This window comes from Zalophus californianus, chromosome 2, assembly GCF_009762305.2.
Source record: "Zalophus californianus isolate mZalCal1 chromosome 2, mZalCal1.pri.v2, whole genome shotgun sequence".
In the NCBI taxonomy this organism is placed as follows: domain Eukaryota; kingdom Metazoa; phylum Chordata; class Mammalia; order Carnivora; family Otariidae; genus Zalophus; species Zalophus californianus.
The window spans coordinates 48426198-48450464 of record NC_045596.1 but is presented as its reverse complement, the minus strand read 5'-3'; the positions used below and the strand labels follow the sequence as shown (position 1 = coordinate 48450464).

At 37.1% G+C, this 24267-nt stretch overlaps 1 pseudogene; it reads right to left on the bottom strand.

Moving 5' to 3' along the window:
• Positions 1 to 1039: 1039 nt before the first annotated feature.
• Positions 1040 to 1836, bottom strand: LOC113924048 (annotated as a pseudogene).
• Between the last annotated feature and the right edge of the window lie 22431 nt (positions 1837 to 24267).

The following is a 24267-nucleotide window of genomic DNA, read 5'->3' as shown; positions in this document are numbered from 1 at the left end:
TTCATTTATTTCCATGAATTTTTTAAATTCTTCTTTAATTTCCTGTTTGACCCATTCATTCTTTAGTAGGATGCTTTTTAGCCTCCATGTATTTGAGTTCTTTCCGACTTTCCTCTTGTGATTGAGTTCTAGTTTCAAAGCACTGTGGTCTGAAAATATGCAGGGAATGATCCCAATCTTTTGGTATTGGTTGAGACCTGATTTGTGACCTAGGATGTGATCAATTCTGGAGAATTTTCCATGAGCACTAGAGAAGAATGTGTATTCTGTTGCTTTGGGATGGAATGTTCTGAATCTATCTGTGAAGTCCATTTGGTCCAGTGTGTCATTTAAAGTCTTTATTTCCTTGTTGATCTTTTGCTTAAATGATCTGTCCTTTTCAGTCAGGGCCGTGTTAAAGTCCCCCACTATTATTGTATTGTTGTCGATGTGTTTCTTTGTTTTTGTTATTAATTGTCTTATATAATTGGCTGCTCCCCTGTTAGGGGCATAGATACTTACAATTGTTGGATCTTCTCGTTGGATAGACCCTTTAAGTAGGATATAGTGTCCTTCCTCATCTCTTATTACAGCTTTTGGTTTAAAATCTAATTTGTCTGATAAAAGGATTGCCACCTCAGCTTTCTTTTGGTGCCCATTAGCATGGTAAATGGTTTTCTACCCCTTCACTTTCAATCTGGGCATGTCTTTGGGTCTAAAATGAGTCTCTTGCAGACAGCATATCACTGGGTCTTGTTTTTTAATCCATTCTGATAGCCTGTGTCTTTTGATTGGGGCATTTAGCCCATTTACATTCAGGGTAACTATTGAAAGATATGAATTTAGTGCCATTGTATTGCCTGTAAGGTGACTGTTACTGTATATTGTCTGTGTTCCTTTCTGGTCTATGTTGCTTTTAGGCTCTCTCTTTGCTTAGAGGACCCCTTTCAATATTTCTTGTAGGGCTGTTTTCGTGTTTGCAAATTCCTTTAGTTTTTGTTTGTCCTGGAAGCTTTTTTTTTTTTTTTTAATTTCACTATTTTTATTGTTCGGCTTGTACCTAACTATGGCGTAATGGATTTGCTACTTCAAAAGCTGGTAGAGCCAGTAACCCCAGTATTATTTGCAGATCGTTTGAGGTACTTTTTATACTTGAAAGCATTTTCTTGTATTCTACCGTTTGCTCTGAAAACAGGGGCTCTGGTTGGCCAAGGAAAACACATTTTGTCTCATCATTCAGGAAAACTTCGGGGCACGCGTGCAGCAGTGTAGACAGGACGAAATGCAGGCCAGACAGTTCCAACTCAAAGCCTAGCCCCTCTAAAAGAGCACTTGACGGTTACTCCTCAGAAATCCCCATTTCTGATCACTTCTGAGAGCACAGTAGTCCTGACGCCCAAGGCTCTCCTGGGCGGCACCATCCTCCGTGGCTGTCGGTGGCCCTGGGCCCACCTCCCAGCCAGTCCCTCACCAGAGCATCCCCCACTCCGCAGGACACCCCAGCAAAACGCTCTTCTGCAAGAGCACAGAACACATGCACAGTCTTGCTCTGACCCACTACGGAAGCTGAATTTCTTCTTAATGATTCTTTCAGACACAGAAGAGCTTTGTTGCCGCTGTGAAGGAAGAGGCTGGCCTTGCTCGGAGCATTTTTCATTTCCATTGACACCTCCTCGTTTTGTGATTTCCTTCCACATCAACCGCAGGTATTTGCATACAGGAGGAGGAAGGTGTATCTGTCGGGCAAAGTCTCTCTCACTGTGCTCTTTCAAGTCCATACAGCAGCCTGTCTGAGTCCTCTCCCGCCCCCTTCACCTTCCTGAGGCAGGTGCCCAGAGCTCCCACTCTGTCCCTCATGCTGTGTGTTCTCTGATGTGGTGAGCCTGATGACACGCCTCTGTCAGTCAGCAGAAGGCCTTCAGGGGATCTCAATATGAACCTCCCCACTCTTAGACTTGCCCAGTCCGAGATTCTGCGTGAAAACTTCGGGACAGAAGTTGATTTGTGACCTCAGCGGTTGTTCAAGAGCAAACTCAAGGTGACTCATACGGTTAACACTCTTGTTGCACCTGCAACCCTAATGGGACCAGCCTTTTCCTGTGACCCAAGAATCATCTCTCTTTGCCATAGTTATGCCTCCAATGGGGAAGATATGTCAGGAAAGGCTGTGAAAGGGCCTTGAGACAGGCGAACAACAAGCTGACTGGGCGTGCTGTCCAGTGTGTCCTTGTGTTACCTAAGTTTATGGGGCCCTGCACCTGTCTGAGCTGCTGTACGAATGTGAGTTGTAAAAAATGTGAGAGGAAGGCAACATATTTTTAATTTATGCTTCTTTTTGTGTATTTTTTTAAAGATTTTATTTATCTGACAGAAAGAGAGATCACAAGTAGGCAGACAGGCAGGCAGAGGCAGAGGAGAAGCAGACTCCCCGCGGAGCAGGGAGCCCGACTCGGCGCTGGATCCCAGGACCCTGCAAAGGGTCTTGAGGACTTGAGCCAAAGGCAGATGCTTAACTGACTGAGCCACCCAGGTAACCCCCAAGGCAAAAGATTTCTTATCCAAAGAAATTAAAAATTTTGTTCAGAGGAATGCAATTATTACCCTGCGGATACTGACCATTTCTTACATCCATTTGTACCTCACTTTGGTGGTCCTGATTACATGTGCGTGCATGTTTTGTCTAAATTCTCTTTTAAGCTGATTATAACATCTCACTAGTTCCTTCATTAATTGAGGAATTTAAAAAAAAGGTTGACCCATGGTCCTTTAAAAAACAACCATAACCCCAGAGCATTAATACATGGAAAATAAATACATAAACTCTATTTAGAAATTTTTCTAAGAGGCCAGACTAAAGAAGAACAATCTAACGAAAACACACAACTCTGCTGGGAGAAAGGAGGGATGGAAACGTGGGACGTGAGGCAGAAGCAGCCTGAGAGCGGACAGCCCATCTCCCACAGTGAGACAAAGACGAAGCCTAAGAGTGAAGAGTCAGGAAGCAACAAGCGTGTGATTCAGAGACAGAGAAATATGCATAAGGAGAAGCAGCTGTAGCTGAGAGGCTTGGCTATGGGGACAGAGAAACAAGGGGCAGGAAGCTGCAGTTTCTCTAACCAGGGGACCTAGCTAGGTGAGTGTGTAAGTGTGTTACATTTTTAAAAAATGTAAAGAGAATACACTGGGAGAAAATAAACAAGAATTACTGGAGGCTGAAGTAGAAGCAAAAAGAGCAAAGGGAAGGGGCGTGAAGCCAACCAGGGCTAACGAGAGGCACTGGTCACGGTGTAAGGAGCGTGGCCTCCATCAGCAGGCAATGCAGACCCACTGAGGGACGTTGGGCTGGGAGAGGTTGGCTGGATCTGCATTTCCGATTAATTCCTTGGCTGCCGTGGGGTGGTTAGACTGCAGGCGGACGTTGAACATCATGGAAGCCACGATGTAGAGGTAGGGGAAGTTGATGCGCAGCCGCCAGGCCAGGTCGAAAAAGATGAGCAGCGTGCGGGTCAGCCCCTTGCAGAAGACCCCATACGAGTGGGGGCAGCCAAGCGTGAAAGGTGGACAGCCAGGCCCGACAGAGCCAACGCCATATAGACCGGCACCCGCCGCCCGCCCATCGCGCACCGACCGGCCGCGGACTGGGGCTGCCCAGCGCTCTGAAGCCTGCCCGCTCTCTCGGCGTCGCCCCAGGTCGCCGCCCTGGCCGCTGGGCCGCGCTGGGCTCACTGAGGGAGTGAGGGAGGTGGAGGTGAGGTTGGGGGCGGGCGGCAGGGAGAGGAGTCCCTGCGTCACACTTGGGGAAGCGCCTCTGCGAGCTGCCGCCTGGTCCAAGCCGGGCCGGGCCTGTCCTGGAAGCTTTTTATCTCTCTATTTTCAATGACGGCCTAGCTGGTTATAATATTCTTTGCTGCATATTTTTCTCATTTAGTGCTCTGAATATGTCATGCCAGTCCTTTCAGGCCTGCCAGGTCTCTGTGGATAGGTCTGTTGCCAATCTAATGTTTCTACCATTGTAGGTTACAGATCTTTTCTCCCGAGCTGCTTCTAGGATTTTCTCTTTGTCTCTGAGACTCATAAGTTTTACTATTAGATGTCAGGGTGTTGACATATTTTTATTGATTTTGAGAGGGGTTCTCTGTCCCTCTTGGATTTTGATGCCTGTTTCCTTCCCCAAATTAGGCAAGTTCTCTGCTATAATTTGCTCCAATATACCTTCTGCTCCTCTCTCTTTATTCTTCTTCTGGGATCCCAATTATTCTAATGTTCTTTTGTCTTATGGTATCGCTTATCTCTCAAATTCTGCACTCGTGGTCCAGTAGTTGTTTATCTTTCTTTTTCTCAGCTTCTTTATTTTCCATCATTTGGTCTTCTATATCACTAATTCTCTCTTCTGCATTTATCCTAGCAGTTACTGCCCCCATTTTTATTGCACCTCATTAATAGCCCGTTTCATTTCAACTTGGTTAGATTTTAGTTCTTTTATTTTTCCCAAAAGTGTTTCTCTAATAACTTCCATGCTTTTTTCAAGCCCAGCTAGTATCTTTAAAATCATCATTCTGAACTCTAGTTCTGACATCGTACCAATGTCCATATTGATTAGGTCCCTGGCAGTCGGTACTGCCTCTTGTTCTTTTTGTTGAGGTGATTTTTCCGTCTTGTCATTTTTTTCTGGAGAATAGATGAATGAGAGAACAAAATGCTAACAGGGTAACAACGTCCCCCAGAAAACATACACAAACAAATCAGAAAAGACCTGTAACCTGGGGAAAAGAAAGAGAAAGAAAAAAATAAATAAGAAAAAAAAGATAAAAACAAAACAAAAAAAAACAGAATATGATCAAATATGATCAGGCTGGTGCATAAATCAGTGCCACACACTAAATTTTGGATGTTAGACGAAATTGCCTCCCAAAATTTTAAAGAAAGAAAAACTTATATATGTACAAAATAAGGGTTAATATGATGAAGGGATGGAATATGACTGTAAATATTAAAATTATAAAAGATTTTCTAAAAGGAATTGATGTTAGTTGAAAAAGAAGAGGATTTAAAAAAAGGGAGAGAATGTGATCAGGCAGGAGACTAGAACAAAGCCATACACTAGAGATTTAGGGTATATTTTGATATGTTAGAAGAAACTGTGTCTCAAAATTTTAAATAGAATAACATATATATATCACAAAAAGAAGGGTAACTATGAAGGGATAAAATATGACTCTAAAAATTAAAAATAAATATTTTTTGAAAAAAGGATTGATAAGATGTTGGTTGAAAAATGGAAAAAGAAAAATTAAAAAAAAATTAACTTTGAAAGACTAAAGAATCATGGTAAAAAAGCCATGAATTCTATGTGCCGTATTCCCCTAGTGCTGGATTTCTGCAGTTCTCGTTGATTGGTAAACTTGGTCTTGGCTGGCTGTTCTTGCTGATCTTCTGGGGGAGGGGCCTGTTGCCGTGGTTCTTAAATGTCTTTGCCGGAGGCGGAATTGCCCCGCCCTTGCCGGGTTGGTCTAAGTCATCTGCTCGGGTTTGCTCTCAGGGACTTTTGTTCCCTGCAAGCTTTGGAGGATGAGAGTGGAAATGGCAGCCTCCCAATCTCCGCCCTGGAAGAGCTGAAAATTCAGGGGCCCCACTCCTCAGTGCGCCCCCAGAGAAAAGCTGTCCATCACTCATGTCTCCCTGGTCTCTGGCCGCGATCCGTGTGCACCTGGCCTGTGACCGAGCATTTCTATCTCTGGCACCCAACCCCATTTGGAGTCTCCAAACCCAGCAGATCCCTGCAGTGCTCTCCCATGCCGCTCCTCCCCGGGGAGGAAGGGGAGTCTCCCCAGATCTGCTGCTTGTTGGGTCCCTGCTGGAGGAGTAGTGGCTGGACTGTGCCGTGGATCATGGTTTATGGCAACCCTGAGCTGAGAGCCCACTCCTCGGCTCCGTCTCTGCAGCCGGCTTCCCCACTCTGATACCTGGGAGCTCTGCCGCACTCAGGTACCCCCGGTCTTTCTGTGACCCCGAGGGTCCTGAGACCACACTGTCCCAGCGAGGGTTCCACCCCCTGCGTAGCCACTGGAGCAACGTTCCTCAGTGGAGCCAACTTCTAAAAGTTCCGATTTTGTGCTCCATGGTTCTATCACTTGGCAGAAGCGGCTGATGGAGGCCCCCTCCCCTGCCATCTATCCTCCGGAATATCACCTCGGATTCACTTCTCCTCAGGTCCTACTTTCCAGAAAGTGGTCGCTTTTCTGTTCAGAGAGTTGTTGCTATTCTTTTCTTCAATGTGAGGTTGAGTTCGTAGGTGTTCAGAATGGTGTGATCCCTATCCAGCTGAATTCCTGGGACCAGACGAAATCCAGATCTCCTACTCCTCCGCCATCTTGCTCTCTGCAGCTATTTTGATAGAGCCTGAGTGAGTGGGGCTCTAGGTTCACCCCACCCCCACACCACTGACTTGAACCAGAGCAGTTCCTCTTTGATTTGTTTTGTGTAGTGGGCATTTACCTAGAAGTGTAATCACAGGTTCCTGCACCTAAAGTGTTTGGCAACCACAGAAATCAAAATTAACGTTTCCTTTAGTACTGTATGTTAATTAAGAAAAATTTTCACACCTTTCCTGAAACGAGTATCTCCATTTAGTTTATTTTCTGTAATATCTTTGCATATGTGTTTAAATGGATGGATTTATATATTTAGGTGTCTTTGTTAATATTCAACATATTTTTCTTTCCTATTAGTATAGGGTACAGGAAGAATATAAAGCCTTAAGTATTTCAATTATTAGGAATTTTTTATTGATATACCACATTTCATTTTTGTTTGTTTTTTTTTAATTTATTTTTTTTAAATTTCAGTATAGTTAACGTAGTGTTATATTGGTTTCAGGTGCACAATAGAGTGATTCGACAATTCCCTACAACACCTAGTACTCAACATCACAAGTGCACTCCTTAATCCCCATCACCTATTTCACATATTCCCCCACCCACCTCCCCAAACCACTCCATAGTTAAGAGTTTGTTTTTTGGATTGTCTCTTTTTTTTTCTTTGTATGTTTTGTTTTTTAAATTCCACATATGAATGAAGTCATAAGGTATTTGTCTTTCTTTGATTTATTACACTTAACATTATGTTGTTGCAAGTGGCAAGATTTTATTCTTTTTTATGATGGCTGGTTAATATTCAGTTTGTGTGTGTGTGTGTGTGTGTGTGTGTGTGTGTGTGTATACACCATCTCTTTATCTTTTTTTTGATGTTCAATTAGCCAACATATAGTACATCATTAGTTTTTGATGTAGTGTTTAATGATTCATTAGTTGCATATAACACCCAAATGGGGTAACTGGGTGATGGGTATTAAGGAGGGCATGTGTGGTAATGAGTGCTGGGTGTTATACTATTTTTTTAATTTATTTTATTTTATTATGTTAATCACCATACATTACATTATTAGTTTTTGATGTAGTGTTCCATGATTCATTGTTTGTGTATAACACCTAGTGCTCCATTCAATATGTGCCCTCTTTAATACCCATCACCAGGCTAACCCATCCCCCCCCACTCTAGAACCCTCAGTTTGTTTCTCAGTGTCCATAGTCTCTCATGGCTCATCTCCCCACTCTGATTTCCCCCCCTTCATTTTTCCCTTCCTACTATCTTTTTTTTTTTTAATATATTATTTGTTTTAGAGGTACAGGTCTGTAATTCATCCATCTTACAGAATTCACAGCACTCTATCTATTCATCAGCTGATGGACACTTGAGCTGTTTCCATACCTTATCTATTGTAGGTATACTATAAACATAGGAATGCATGTATCACTTTGAATTAGTGTTCTTATATTCTTTGGGTAAATACCCAGGAGCGATGGGGCACCTGGGTGGCTAAGTTGGTTAAATGTCCAAATCTTGATTGCAGCTCAGGTCATGATCTCAGGATCCTGGGATCAAGCCCTGCATTAGGGTCCCCGCTCCACTGTCTACCTGTCCCTCTGCCCCTCTCCCCACTTGTTTTTTCTCTCTCTCTCTCAAATAAATAAAGAAATCTTAAAAAAAAAAAAAACCCAGAGGTGCAATTGCTGGATCTTAGGGTAGTTCTATTTTTAACTTTTTGAGGAAACTCCATACTGTTTTCCAAAGTGGAGACACCAGTGTACATTCCCCATGTGGGGCTCGATCTCATGACCCTGATCTGAAATCAAGAGTCTGACGATCATCATCAGGGAAATGCAAATCAAAACTATAATGAGATGAATGATGTTGAGCTTATTTTCATGTGTCTATCGGCCATCTGTATGTATTCTTTGGAGAAATGTCTGTTCATTTCTTCAGCCAGTTTTAATTGGACTATTTGGTTTTGTGGTGTTGAGTTGCATCTCTTTTTTATACATTTGGATTCTCACCGTTTATCAGATGTGTCATTTGCAAATATCTTCTCCCATTCTGTAGGTTGCCTTTTAGTTTTGTTCATTATTTCCTTCACTGTGCAGAAGCTTTTTATTTTTATGTAATCCCAAGAGTTTATTTTTGCTTTTATTTCCCTTGCCTTAGGAGACATATCTAGAAAAAGTGTAGTTATGGCCAATGCCAGAGAAATTACTGCCTGTGTTCTCTTCTAGGATTTTTATGATTTCAGGTGCCACACTTAGGTATTTAATCCATTTTGAATTTATTTTTGTATATGGTGAAAGAAAGTGGTCTTTGTTCTTTTGTATGTAGCTGTCCAGTTTTCCCAACACCTTTTGTTGAAGAGACTCTTTCCTGCTTTGTCAAAGATTAATTGACCATATAATTGTGGGTTTATTTCTGGGTTTTCTATTCTGTTCTATTGATCTATGTGTCTGTTTTTGTGCCAGTACCCTACTGTTTTGATTACTACAGCTTTGTAATATAACTTGAAGTATGGAATTGTCATGCTTCCAGCTTTGCTTTTCTTTTTCAAGATTGCTTTGGCTATTTGGGGTCTTCTGTGGTTCCATGAACGTGTTAGGATTGTTCTAGTTTTGTGAAAAATGCTATTGATAAATTGATAGGTATTACATTAAATGTGTAGATTGCTTTGGGTATTATAGACATTTTAACAATATTTGTTCTTCCAATCCATGAATATGGACTGTCTTTCCATTTCTTTCTGTCATCTTGAATTTCTTTCACCAGTGTTTTATAGTTTTCAGAGTATAGGTATTTCACCTCTTTGTCTAGGTTTGTTCTTAGGTATCTTATTATTATTGGTGCAATTGTAAATGGGGTTGTTTTCTTAATTTCTCTTTCTGCTGCTACATTATTAGTGTATAGAAATGCAACAGATTTTTGCACATTTATTTTATATCCTGCAACTTTACTGAATTCATTTATCAGTTCTAGTAGTTTTTTTGGTAGAGTCTTTCGGGTTTTCTATATATAATATCATGTCATCTGCAAATAGTGGAAGTTCTGTCTTTCTTACCAATTTGGATGCCTTTTATTTCTTTTTGTTGTCTAACTGCTGTGGCAGTTAGAGGACTGGAAGTCCTCTTCCAGTACTATGTTGAAAAAAAGTGGTGAGAGTGGACATCCTTGTTTTGTTCCTGACCTTAGGGGAAAAGCTCTCAGGTTTTCCAAATTAAGTATTGTGTTCACTGTGGGTTTTTCATACACGGTCTTAATTATGTTGTGGTATATTCTCTCTACACCTTTGTTGAAGGTTTTATCATGAATGGATGTTGTACATTGTCAAATGCTTTTCCTGTGTCTATTGAGATGATCCTATATTCTTTATCCATTCTCTTATTGATGTGATGTATCATGTTGATTGATTGTAAATATTGAACCACCCTTCTATCCCAGTAATAAGTCCTACCTGACTATAGTGAATGATGTTTTTTAATGTATTGTTAGATTCTGCTTGCCAGGATTTTGTTGAGAATTTTTGCATCTATGTTCATCAAAGATATTGGCCTGTAGCTCTCTCCTTTTTTTGTGGTGTCTATCTGGTTTTGTTATTAGGGTGATATTTGCCTCAGAATAAATTTGGAAGTTTTCCTTCCTCTTCTATTTTTTGAAATAGTTGGAGTAGAATAGTATTAATTCTTCTTTAAATGTTTGGTAGAATTCACCTGTGAAGCCATCTGGTCTTGGACTTCTGTTTCTTGGGAGTCTTTTGATTACTGATTCAATATCCTTGCTGGTAATGTCTGTTAAAATTTCCTATTTCTTCCTGATTCAGTTTTGGTAGGTTATATGTTTCTAGGAATTTATCCATTTCTTCTGGGTTTTCTAATTTGTTGGCATGTAGTTTTTCATAATATTCTCTTACATTTGTATTTATGTGGTGTTGGATGTTATTTCTTCTCTTTCATTGGTGATTTTGTTTGAGTCTTCCCTCTCTCTCTTTGAGTGTGGCTAGAGGTTTATCAAAATTATTGACCTTTTCAAAGATCCAGCTCCTCGTTTCATCGATCTGTTGTTGTTATTATTATTATTAATTTCTATTTCATTTATCTGTGCTCTAATCTTAATTATTTCCTCCCTTCTGCTGGGTTTGGGTTTTGTTTGTTCTTTTTCTAGCTCTTTTAGGTGTAAAGTTAGAATGTTTATTTGAGATTGTTCTTGCTTCTTGAGTAGGTCTACGTTGCTATAAATCTTCCTCTTAGAATTGCTTTTGCTGAATTGGAAAGTTTGGGGACTGTTGTGTTTTCATTTTCAACGTTTGTATGTACTTCTTGATTTCTTGGTTGACCCATTCATTGTTTAGTAGCAGTGTTATTTAAGCTTCCTATATTTGTTGCTCTTTCCAGATTTTTTCTTATGGTTGATTTCCAATTTCATAGTGTTGTGGTCAGAAAAGAGGCATGGTATGACTGATGTTTTTGAATTTGTGAGACTTGTTTTGTGGCCTCATATGTGATCTATTCTGGAGAATGTTCCATGTGCTTTTGAAATAAATATGTATTCTGTTTTAGGATGGAATTTTCTGAATATGTCTGTTAAATTGATCTGGTTCAATGTGTCATTCAAAGCCACTGTTTCCTTGTTTGTCCTTGTTTTAAGTGGTGTGTTAAAGTTCCCTAGTATTATTGTATTATTATCAATTAGTTCCCTTATTTTGTTATTAACTGTTTTATAGACTTAGGTGCTCCCATGCTGGATGCATATATATTTATAATTGTTTTATCTTTTTATTTTATTTATTGTATTTTATTATTTTTTAAGTAGGCTCCATGCTCAGTGTGGAACCCAACATGGGGCTTAAACTCATGACCCTGAGATCAAGACCTGGGCTAGGATTAAGGGGCAGATGCTTAACCCTCTGAGCCACCCAGGTGCCCCCCAAATTGTTATATCTTCTTGTTGGATTCTTCCCTTTATGTTTATATACTGTCCTTTGTCTTGTTACAGTCTTTATTTTAAAGTCTATTTCATCTGATAGAAGTATTGCTACCCAGTTTTCTTCCACTGCCATTTGCATGATAAATGCTTTCCCATCTCTTTACTTTTTTCCCCCCTAACCCTTCACTTTCAATCTGCATGTATCTTTAGTTCTGAAATGTAGGCAGAATATAGCTGGGTCTTCTCTCCCACTCCCCAACTCTGTCATCCCCTGTCTTTTGATTGGAACATTTCGTCCATTTATATTCAAAATAATTATTGATATATATGTACTTATTACCATTTTGTTACTTGTTTTGTTTTTATAGTTTTTTCTCTTTCTTTCTTTCTTTCTTTCTTTCTTTCTTTCTTTCTTTCTTTCTTTCTTTCTTTCTTTCTTTCTTTCTCTATTTCACAGTCTGTTGGTTTTATTTAGTTATATACTTGGGGTTCCTTACTTTTTATTTTTTGCATATCTATTACTGTTTTTTGATTGGTTACCATTTGGTTTTTATATAACATCTTCTGCATATCACAGTCTATATTAGACTGATTTGAACTCATTCTTTTTCCTCTTCTCTCTGCATTTCAGATATTTGGTATCATCTTTTATATTATTTTATTTTGTGATTCCCAGTTTTGTTATTTTTACTTATGGTTTTTGTTTTCCACTCAGAGTCCCCCTACCATTTCTTTTAGGGCTAGTTTAGTGTTAATGAATTCTTCTAACTTTGTCTGGGAAACTCTTTATTGGTCCTTCTATTCTGAATGATAGCCTTGTTGGATAAAGTATTCTTGGCTGCAGATTTTTCCCTTTCAGCACTTCGAATTACATCATGCCACTCTCTTCTTTCCTGCAAAGTTTCTGCTGAAAAATCAGCTGATGGCCTTATGGGGTTTGCTTTGTATGTAATTGTCTTCTCTCTTGCAACCTTTAAAATTATTTATTAGTATTTTTTGCCACATTAATTATTATGTGTCTTAGTGTGGACCTCTTTGGGTTGAATTTGTTGGGGGATCTCTGTCCCTTCTGAATCTGGATATCTGTTTCCCTCTCCAGATTCTGTAAGTTTTCAGCTATTATTCTTCAAATGCATTTTGTGCCCCCCTTTCTCTTCTTCTGGGATACCTATCATGCAAATGTTGTTATGCTTCATGAAGTCACTGAATTCTTTAAATGTGTCCTTATTATGCACTATTTGTCTCTCATCTGTTTGGCTTGATTGCTTCCCATTACTCTATCCTCCAGGTCACTGATACGTTCCTCTGCTTCCTATAGCCTACTATTTATTCCATCTATTATAATTTTAGTTTCATTTATTAAATTCTTTATATTTTTTTCTCTTTGTCAGCAGTCTCATTTTGTCCTCCACCCTTTCCTGACGTCTAATGAGTATCTTAACGATCCTTACTTTAAATTCTGTATCAGCCATATTACTTATTTCTTTTTCTCTTAGATCTCCTGCTATGATATTGTTTGGTTCTCTCATTTAGGGCATATTTCTGTTTCCTTATTTTGTCTACTTCTCTGTCTGTTTCTGTGTGTCAGGAAAGTCAGCTACATCTTCTGCTTTTGAAAGTAGTGACTTTGTGAAGAAGTCCTGTAGTACCCTGCAAAGCAGTATCCCTGTTCACCAAAACCTGGCACTTCAGGGGAGTTCCCATGTGTGTTGCTTGCATCCTGCTGTGTGTCTGAGTCACTTTCCCTTTCAGTTTAGACATCTGCACTGACTCTTTGCCTGTTGTGGGCTGTGCTTGCTCTCTGTAATATTAGTAAGATCTAGGCAAGCTAGCTCTAAGGGGGTGTGGCAGTAGATGGGCTTGGATTGGGGCAGCAGTGTTAGCAGAATTTGCACTGAGCCACTAGTCCTAGGTCTATCTGCTGAAGTGAAGTGGCTGCAAAGTGCATCTTGTGGAGGCTGTGGCTGGGTGGGGTGCAGCCTTAACAAAAATTGAGCTGAGCCCCAGCAGGCTTGAAGTAGGTGAGTCCTCAGGAGAAATCGTGGGAGTGGTGCACTGCCAGCAGGTTAGGTAGCAAGTGTCTGTGCAGCACCACCTCACACTGGTAACTCTGTGTTTATGCTGAGGACCAAGAGAGGAAAATGGTGCCTGCTGACTCCTCTGTTCCCAGAGAAATCCCCCCAACACACTCTGAAATCAGTATAAACAGATTTCATTTGTTGCCTTGTGTGAGCTTTTCTATGTTGCCTCTCCTCAGGCTGTTGTCTCTTTAAAGGTGGGGACCTGGCTATCACTTGTCCTCTGAGCTTGCACTGTCCTGAGTGAGTTGACTTTTAAAGCTCCAGGTTCCAAGACCCACTGATTATAAAAACTCACAGAATTCAGGCTTTCTGATTTTCAAGGCCAGATGTTAGGGGGATTTGTTTTCCCTGTGTGGGCTCCCTGGTGCTTTCCCCTCTCTGTAAAGGCAGCTCCCAACCACCATTTCTGCTTTTCTTAGCTTCTCCAATGTGGTTTCTTCACATTTAATAGTGGAGTTCTACCAGTCTTTAGATTGCTTTCTGGTTTATTGACTTGGATTTGAGTGATATCTAGTTGTAAACATGGGATGGAGTGCGCTTAGGGTCTTCCTACTCTGCCGTCTTCCCCCAGTTACTACCTACTCTGCTGTCTTCCCCCAGTTACTAAGAATTTTATACTGAAAATTAATTGCTTAAAGCATGATCAGAAAGGCTGGAGGAATGAGAAACAGAGGCCACCTGATTTCAAGAACACTCCATGCCTGCAAACCAGAGATCAGGAAAATGCTATTACTTTGTCTGCAACTGCCTTTTTCCTATAAAGCTTTGGCCATTAGATGCAGAGTATGGCCACCAAGACATCAGTACGTATGTTACTGATGTTGCTTACAATCAGAAGGAACACTTAAAGAGGGCTTCTGCTTAATTTGTCATCTAAATCTGAGGGAAATGCAGTTAATTATTGAAATATATATTTTTCATCCAAAACCTTAGCTTCATGTAGTCTAGCAAATGTAGTTTTTAGGTTGTGAGTCTCTGCAGAATTGGAAGTAAATTAATATGCAAGATCAACCATAATGATCTTTCCATTACATCTTTGACAAATCACTGCTGAGGCATTTGACTATTTCTTATATTGAGTCTATTTTAATTAAAGTTTTTTTTATGCAACTCTAGTTACAAAAACAATATAATCTATAATTATAAAGAATATTTGCACATGAACCTGGCAAATTTAGATTAATTTATAATTTAGAGTACAAGTTTTATAATTTAGATTAATAAACAATGGTAAATTATAACATTAAAAATGTCAAAAAAAAGTCAGAATGAAGTCAAAATGGGATTCATGATTTGTACATATTTGATAGATTTTATTCTCTTCTGCATTTTTCTCTCCCTCTTAACCTAAAAACCAGTAATTCATATTCTTGATTGTATCATATATAATGGTATAATGGGACTTTTATTTTTTCATTTGTTGTGCTCCTATCTGATTTATTGTACTGTGAATCTTGAAATACATCAATGATGGATTTGATAACATTTTCCCTACATATCGATTTTTGATATCCCAGAAACCAAATTATTTTCTATCGTCAATATAATAAATACTGTAAATGTGACCAGATTACATAAATTTTGCTTCAGAATATGATATGAATTAGCTTATAGATGATTTACTCAAGTATGTATTAAAATTTTTTGTTAATATTTGTTCATTTTGTTTTAGTTTTCTAAACTAACATAAAAGTTAGAAAAAATATTATGATAGAGCACTACTTACATCACTTTCATATTTCTGCATTTTAAAAATATTCATTTAAAAATGTGTTATTTTAATATATATATTTAATATATTATAAAAGCAGCATTCTGTCCTGATATTTATTTTTGACCATTCTTTATGGTAGTTGATGTTGTGATGGGTGAAGGAATTTAGAACCTGCTGTTACCAGTGGTTTCCCTGTTTTCCTGGTATATCCCTGCTTTTAGTTCATACAAGTCAACAAAAAAAGCAATGATGGCCCCAACTATCAACTTAAAGGAAATTTCTTTTATGAAAATGCCTCTCTCTATTCTTAGTGTGCCATTTTATTTTGTAATACTTATGTGAGTAATGTCAGTAATATTTGGATACTCTTCAGTGTTCTCTATAATTTCTGTATAACTCAGTGCAACATACTTATATGGTAATATTTGATGAGGTTTGATTTAGTATTTCTAATTTTACCATTAGATGAAAAAGTTTGCCAGTGGAAGACTTGGTTTCTGATTTATTAATGATGTGCTTCAAAAGGTATTATCTCTATAATATATGATGTCTGGATATTTTTATGTATAGTTGTGTGTGTGTGAATCCATAATTATATCCTTTACCCCAGGCATTGACTTTATTTATTACTATGCCTAGTCTCTTTTGTCTAACCAGCAGTTGTCTGTTCTGTTTATTTTTGTCTTTTCTGAGTCAAACATCCTAGCAACTTCAAGTGATAATACCACAAAAACTGGGTGGTCAGGGTTCAAGAGTAAACTAAACTGAAAGTTTATAAATCAAATCCTCACCCAAATGCAATCCTCACAATGGTTGTGTTTTTCCCTCATTCTCTTTTGTTTTTACCTTTTTGAATTTGAAGAAGACTGTACACATGTTGATTTGTGACTATGAATGTTAGAACTTTCTATAGATATAGTAGCTAAAGTTCACTCAGTGGTATTATGTTTCTAATAGAGAGAAAACTAAACTGGGAGTCAGGAAATTGGATTTCTAGCTTCCTCTGATGTGTTGAACTGAAAGAAGCTGTGTTTCCTTTTTTACGTCTTGTACTGAAAAGGCAGTTAGAGCTGGAGGGAAAATACTGTTGAGATTAATACTATGATTGAGTATGACAATTATATACAGGTTGAAGACAAAGGAGTTTTCTAAAGAGGAAGAAATTGTAGAGTCAGGCTTCTTGATGGAAAATATAAATGAAGCCCTGGAGAGCTTCCATGTGGACAGAAAAACAGTTAAATAATATATTTACCATACACCTATTCCATCTTCTGGATAATCAATTGATTTTGACAAAAGCCAACTCTTTAAAGGACTAAAACTTTAAGATAGATTCCTCCACTTAAATCCTAGCTTGATCTATTAAACTACATATGACATTAGAGGTATATGATTAAAGTTTTTATATTAATTAATTTATTCAATATTTACTGAAAATTCATTAACAGAAGTACTAGTCTAGGAACTGGGAACACAGTAGTGAAGAAAACAGAAAAAATGAATATTGCTGTTCTTGTGGAATTTATATTTTAGTGGAATTTCAAGTACGATGTATTAATATTCCATGATTAAAAACCCTGAGACTTTACATTTTGAAAATCTGATAGAAAAATGGACAAAAGCTTATTATTCAAAAACTTGAATATTCACCTCACAATAAACAAATGGCTGATAAATACATAAAAACATGTTCATCTTCATTAGTCATAATGGATATACATATTAAATATGATACTCCACACCCGTCAGACTGTCTAAAATGAAAAAAAGATGGTAAATACCAAGTGCTTGTACAGAATTAAGAGTGTCCAAACTCTTGCATTGTTAGTGAGTGGAAATGGCTATAACCACATTGAAAAACTATCTGGTAATACTTATTAAAAGTAAACATGCATACTCTAAGAACCAGAAATTCCATTAGGCATATACACAATATAATAGATATAGAAAACATGCTTCACACACTTCATATCAACACTATTTGTAACCAACAAACACCGAAACTAGCCAAAAGCTATAAACAGTAGAATGAAAAAAACCAAAAAGACAAAAAAAAAAAAAAACAAATCATGGTATCACCATGAAATGACTCTTATAGACACAATGTTGAGCAAGAAAAACCAGAGATAAAATACACACTACATGGTTTCAACTGTATAACATCTAAATCCAGGGTGATGCAACTCCGTGTTGTTAGAAGTCAGAATATCCATTATCCTTCGCTGCAGGGGTATTGTGACTAGAAGGGAACGTGAGGGGCTCTTTTTGGTAATATTAGGTAATATTAGGGTTTTATACTTGGTTAAACAGTCCATTATGATCTGTGACAATTCACTGAGTTGTACACATACTTTTCTTTTGCATATTGTATTTCCAGAAAAAACAATAAAGCTGTTTCCTGACTCTACCCTACTGAGTTAAGTCCACTCAGTTAACTGGTTATAATTTTTTGCCCCATTAAAAATGGAGATAATTCAAAAGTCAGGATGAGCTTATGACAGACTTATAAGTCTTTGTTTCATGAAAATTGACAAGCATGCTTCTAAACATGATGGCAAGCCTGTGGAGATTTTAAAGAAACTTTTTTGACTAAATATTAACCATGTAAAAAAGACAAGTAGTAATAATGAAAAAAAAAAAAAGTAACTCCCAAGGAGTTAAAGTTTACTATCTTTTTAACAGAGGTAGTGATAGAAATAATTTTCTATATGGTATTTATTATTTGAAAATAAGTGATGAAAATGTATATGAATAGCTTAGGATTTTTTGGAAAGAAGATTTTACATAGAGGGGCTTTGAAACTATGACCTGGTTCTAATCTGGCTGTGCTACCAGATAGTTGTGTAGTCCTTGTCAAATTATTACATGATCTGAACCTTAGTTTTCTGTAAACTATGTATTAGAATGACCACATCATGAGGGACACATGACAGTCTGTTGGATCTATGAGGGTTACACTGTACTCATTCATTGCTGTATCTCTTGAGACTAGTTTTTGTTACCTGGTAAACAGTAGCCATACTAAATTAATATTTGGAAAATAAGTGAAAATTGTACATGGATGTTTAATAAATGCTTCATTTTGTTATATATATATATAATTTATATCCTATTTTAGAATTTATATATCTTATTTAATTTTCACTATTCTCCAAAGAATGTATAAACACTTCCAGATATAACAATCCAGTATCTCAAAATTAGTATGCAGAATAAGTACTCCAAACAAAGATATCTCATACCAAGTCTAGTGCTTTTCTGACTCTAGGGTAGAAAAATAGATGGTTGTTGTATACATGTGGAAAGAAATGTAGTCTCATGGGCTTTTAGGGCTACAAATGGTCTTTATGAATATTGATTCAAGTCTCTGTCGGGCATCCTTGTCAAACATATCTTGATTGAATCCAGTATCAGGGACTCTTCCTCCACCAGTGGGTACTCTACAAATCTACAGTTACAGCTGCTAAATATTCCATATTCTGATTTCAAAACTGCCTCCAAAATTGGTTATACCCTCTGGAGCAACAAAAAGTAAGTCATATTCACTGCTACATGACAATTCTTCAACAATTTAAATAGAACTAAATCTTCATATGGTAGAATTTCTGGACTGTTTACTGTTTGCCTACATTTGGTTTTTGTATATCTTAGAAAAGTGGCTCCCAGTCTATAAGTAATTGTGAAAGAATATAATAAGATAACTAAAATATACTCCAATCTGAGCATAACCTTGTTTTGATTTAGCCTACAATTTTATTTTTAGTGGCTACATAACAATATGGATCTATACTATCTGCATTATGGAATTTGTCTTTTTCAAGATGTTGAAATGAAAATGAAAAAAATGAAATGGAAAAAATGTAAAAACAAATTTTATACCCTCTGCATCTGGCAACTACCAATCTGTTTTATTTCTATGATTTGGATTTTTTTTTTTTAAGATTCCACATATAAGTGAGATTACAGAGTGTTTGTTCTTTTCCTGTCTGATCTATTTCACATAGAATAGTGACCTCAGGGTTCATCCATGTTGTCACATATGGCAGGATTTCCTTCCTTTACATGGCTGAATAATATATATATAAATGTAGTTGAAGATATGTGAGATATATATAGAGACTAACATGAGATAGTCTCTCTCTATATATATCTCACATATCTTCCTTATCCATTCATCCATCAATAGACATTTTCGTTGTTTCCATGTTTTGGCTATTGTAAACTGCTGCAATGAACACATGAGGGTACAAATACCTTTTTGAGTTAGTGTTTTTTATTTTCTTTGGATAAGTATGCAGGAATAGGATTGCTGGGTCATATGGTGGTTCTATTTTTAATTCTTTAAGGAACCTCCAAACTGTTTCCACAGTGGCCACACTCATTTACATTCCTACCCAGAATGCACAAGGGTTTTCTTTTCTCTATATCCTTGCCAAAACTTGCCATTTCTTTTCTTTTTAATAGCCATTCTGACAGTTGTGAGGTGATACCTTATTGTGGTTTAGATTTGCATTTCCCTAATAATATTGAACAACTTTTCATGTACCTGTTGTCCATTAAATGTCTTTCTTGGAAAAATGTCTACTCAGATGAAAAAATATAAAATTTTCAAGTTCATATTTTTTTGTGAAAGTCGTAATTGTCACATTCGTTCATTAAACAAGTATTTATTGACTGCATATTATATATCAGTGTTTTTCTAGTGCTAAGGATAGAGTAGTAGATAAAACAAAGATCCCTTCCACCAAAGAACTTATGTTCTAGTTCAGAAAAGGACATAAATGGTGAACTGTCATCTATTTCAGAAGTGTACATTTTTTATGAATAATTTTAGTGTCCTAAGCCCCAATTATTAGCTATTATAGTTAATACAAGAACACTGATATTTAACTAAGGTTATTAAGAATCATACCTCAATGAGCAGAGTCCAATGAGTTAATAGCTTTATATTGTTCCTACTCAAATGAACTTTTATATAATTTCATTTTTCTTTGAGAAGAGCTGTAATTAAAACTCTGGTTTGCAAACCCTCCAAATAATATTGATTCTGGAGTGGGTGGAAATTCTGAAATCCATTCTCTAAAGTAAAATGGAAAATTACTTTGATTCTGTTGAATTAAGTCCAAAAAGGAAGGCAGATATTTAATATTTTTGATAGGGACAATCACTATACCCCTAAGCATCATTATTTGAATTTGCAACCGGCAAAACTATTACATATTAATTTAGTATAACTTTACAATTTTGGCTATTTCTCTAGTTAGGGCGTAACTTTTCATAAATGAGAAGTGTGAATTAAATGCCTAATGGTGGTGGTGAAACTATATTTAATTTATATACTCTTTTAAGACTATATTCATCCAAACCAAAGCAGCAGGAGGAAGAGAGTCTTATCCAAAGGTACAGGCACATAGAAAAATAGTTAAATCACAAGTCAGATAATAATTTGATCACCTTTGATTACAAGGTTAATTACAAAGGTTAGCTCACTTTATTACTAACTTCAATTACTATATTTTTTAAAATAATAATATGCATTGTTTGAATGAAGCAACATATTCAACCTCCTAGCACCATGAAATGCTAAAAACACATAGCAATTATTCATCTGTGGGTGAGTTAGTTTGGGCTGCTGCCTAAGCGCAATTTTTTTCTCTGATGCTAAGCTTGTTCATCATTCAACATCAGTTGTCTGACAATAGGCACATGCATTTTATTTTTATTTCTGTTGTACATCAAATAGCATATCCATTAATATCTTAAAATAAATTACATTTAATGAATATTTCTTCTAGTCCTCTAAGATTTCTTTGGCATCTCTTTCCAAACTTACTGTACTTAAGTTGATATCACTGCAAATGACTGTGTATTCATCTGCTTGGACTGCCATAACACAAATCACAGGCTGAGTAGTGTAGACAACAGAAATTTATTTTCTTACTGTTTTAGAGGCCAGAAGTCCCAGATCAAGGGGTTGGCAGATAGGTTTCTGGAGAGACCTCTCTTCCTGGCTTATAGATGGCTGCTTTCTTGTGTCCGCACATAACCTTTCCTCCATGTGCATATGGAGAGAGGGAGAGGAAGAGAGAGAGTTCTGGTGTCTCTGTTAGGCAGTTACTTAGACATGAGTGAGGAGGGATAAAGCAAGTGCTGGCCACACCCTCCGTGCCACCCTCACGGGTTAACAGCCAGACCTTCAGAGCCACCTCTAAGGGTTAACAGAACAGGAAAGGCCCAGCTACAGAGCTGGCTCAAAAGTCACGGAGGGACTTCCAAGTGCTAAGCATGTGCACAGGGTGCCACTTGCTCTACAGAAGCTCATTAGACATTCATTAATATACAATACATAAATAAATACAATTATAACAGAATGCATCATGGGTAGGCACCTGGGCAGAAGCCAAAATGTTTATGACCACCACCTGTCAATCAACAATGTCAATCAAAGCCAAATTTATATATACACAAAGCAGGCTTAAAAGAGTGCAGCTAGATCTTCTCTTGTTCTGGCCGTGGCCCACTTTCACTCTCCACAGTGTACTATATTTACCTATTCAATAAACTCTATCTGCCAATTCTGGTCTCAGGTATTCAATTTGGTGCATATGGGACAAGAACCCAGTGACCCAGTAACATCTCTTCCTCTCCTTATAAGGATACCAGTACTATAAGATTAGTGGCCACACCTTTATCACCTCTTTTAACCTGAACTGCCTCCATAAAGACCCTATCTTTAAATACAGCCACACTGGGAGACAGGCACTTCAACATATGAATTTGCAGGAGTAGGGGGAGTACAATCAGTCAATAATAGATTGTTTAAATCATATTTTTCATTTTTAAAAATTTCAAAACCGTTTCATGTTATAGAAAAATTGTGAAGATAGCATAGAGTATTCCCATATGTCTCTGTTTCTCCTATTAACAACTTATAGTACATTTGTTACAATTAATGAATCAATGTTTATACATTAATTAAGTCCATACTCTACCCATATTTCTTTACTATTTAACTACTGTTCTTTCCTCTTCTTTCTCTTCTTTCCCTCCCTCTGTCCCTTCCTTCCTTCCCTCCTTTCTTCTTTTTGGTCCCAGTGTTCCATTCAGGATATCATATTACCTTTAGTAATCATTTTATATAAGGCTCCTCTTGACTATGACAGGTTTTCAGACTTTCCTTGTTTTTATTGACCTTTATGCTTTTGAGAAGTACTAATTTGGTATTTTGTAGAATCAGTTGAAATTTTTCTTATGTTTATCTCATGATTGGACTGGGGTAATACATTTTTGGGCAGAAGCACACAGAGGTAAAATGCTATTTTCATCACATCATATCAACTGTACATAGTATCAGTGTGACATCCCTGGTGATAACCTTGATCACTTAGCTGATGTCGTGCTGTCAGGTTTCTCCACTGTGGAGTTAACTCTTTCACCTCCCTTTTCATACTGTGTTCTCTGGGAGGAAGAGTGTTCACTGCCCACAGGTAAGGAGTGGGGAGTTACATTCCATGTCCTAGAGGGCAGAGTATCTACCTAAATTATTTAGAATTCTTTTACATTTATTTATTTAATCATCTATATCAGTATATACTCCAGGGACAATTATTTTATACTTTTGATTATAATCTAATACTATTTAATTTTGTCTCACAAGTTATAATTTTGTCCATTGGGAACTCTTTTACTTGGCTCTTGTGTCTCTTTGACATACTCCCATTATTTTTTAATTATTTTTTAAATTTAATTAATTTAATTTAATAATTTAATTTTTTGAATAATTTCCTATTCCCCCCCCAAAATTCTTATTCCCTGGCACTACAAGATGCTTTAGGCTGTTTTTGTATATTTCCTCACCCAGCCCTAGACCATCCATTTTCCAAGAAGACTGTTCCTTTTTATTGCAGAATGGTATTAGAAACCAAGATCTGGGTGCTAGATGTGCTAATTGCTATTGGGGTGCTGCTTAATTCTAGGCCCTCTCAGCTGAGAGAGCAAGAAAATGTATTTGTGCATGTAATAATACACATCTATAAATATCTATAGATGTATATTAATGAATATTAAACTAAAGTTCCTATCAGTGTCTTCAACTCTAATCAGTTACCACATGGACCTTTCTAGTCTTCTCCCCTTGCTTGTTTGTAATCTTCCACTCCAGCAATCAGTGAGAAACCTCACACCCACATCTGCTATCCATTTAGTTCATTATTACATACCAGTACACGTGTATAAAGGTATTGGAATTGTTAACTTCTGTAGAAAACAACTCTATCAGCTATAGTATGATACTTATGTACAATTCTTTTTGCTTTTATTTTACACATTCTACTGATTTTCAAAATTTGGTCAGCAACTTTTCTTCCCATCCCTTGCTGTGAAGGTGTTTTAAACAATTATAATACAATTAAATTGTTTTGTCATGTACTGAGTTCTATTCTGGGGTTCTGCAATCTCCTAAATAGTTTTTTTAAAAATGTATGTACATTTAGGTTTACTCTTTGTGCCATAACATTTTATGGGTTTTGACAAATGCATATTTTCACATATCCATCATTACAGTACCATGAAAAATAGCTTTATTCTCCTAAAAAAATAAATGTCCCCAATTTTTTAAACCTATTTAAACAAATGCCATCCACATATCTATTTACCGTCTTTTTAGTTTTGCCATTTCCAGAATTCATGTGATTGGAGTCTCCAAGATTTAGCCTTTTCAGATAGGCTTCTTCCACTTAGCAATATGTATTTTTAATTCATCCATGTCTTTGAATGGCTTGAAAGCTCATTTCTTTTTATTGCTGAATTATTATATGGTTGCATATCATTTCTGATATTGGAACTTCTCTGGCTTTTTACACTCTCTCTCTGTTTTGTTTAGCCAGGCAAGAGGTTTATCAATTTGTTTATCAAATAATTAGCTTTTGGTTTTGTTGCTTTTTCTCTATTTTTTTTTTTTGTATTCAAATCCATTGATTTTTCTGCTGACATTTTTTTCAACCTCCTTTAAGCATTTAATGCTACATATTTTCTTCCAAGCACTACTGTCACTGCATTTCACAAATTTTGATAGGTTGTATTTTCATTATCATTTAGCTCAAAATACTCTTCTGAATTTCCCTCCAGACTGCATCTGTGATCCATGTTTTCTTTAATCTCCAAATATTTGGCATTTTCCAGGTATTTTTTTGTTAT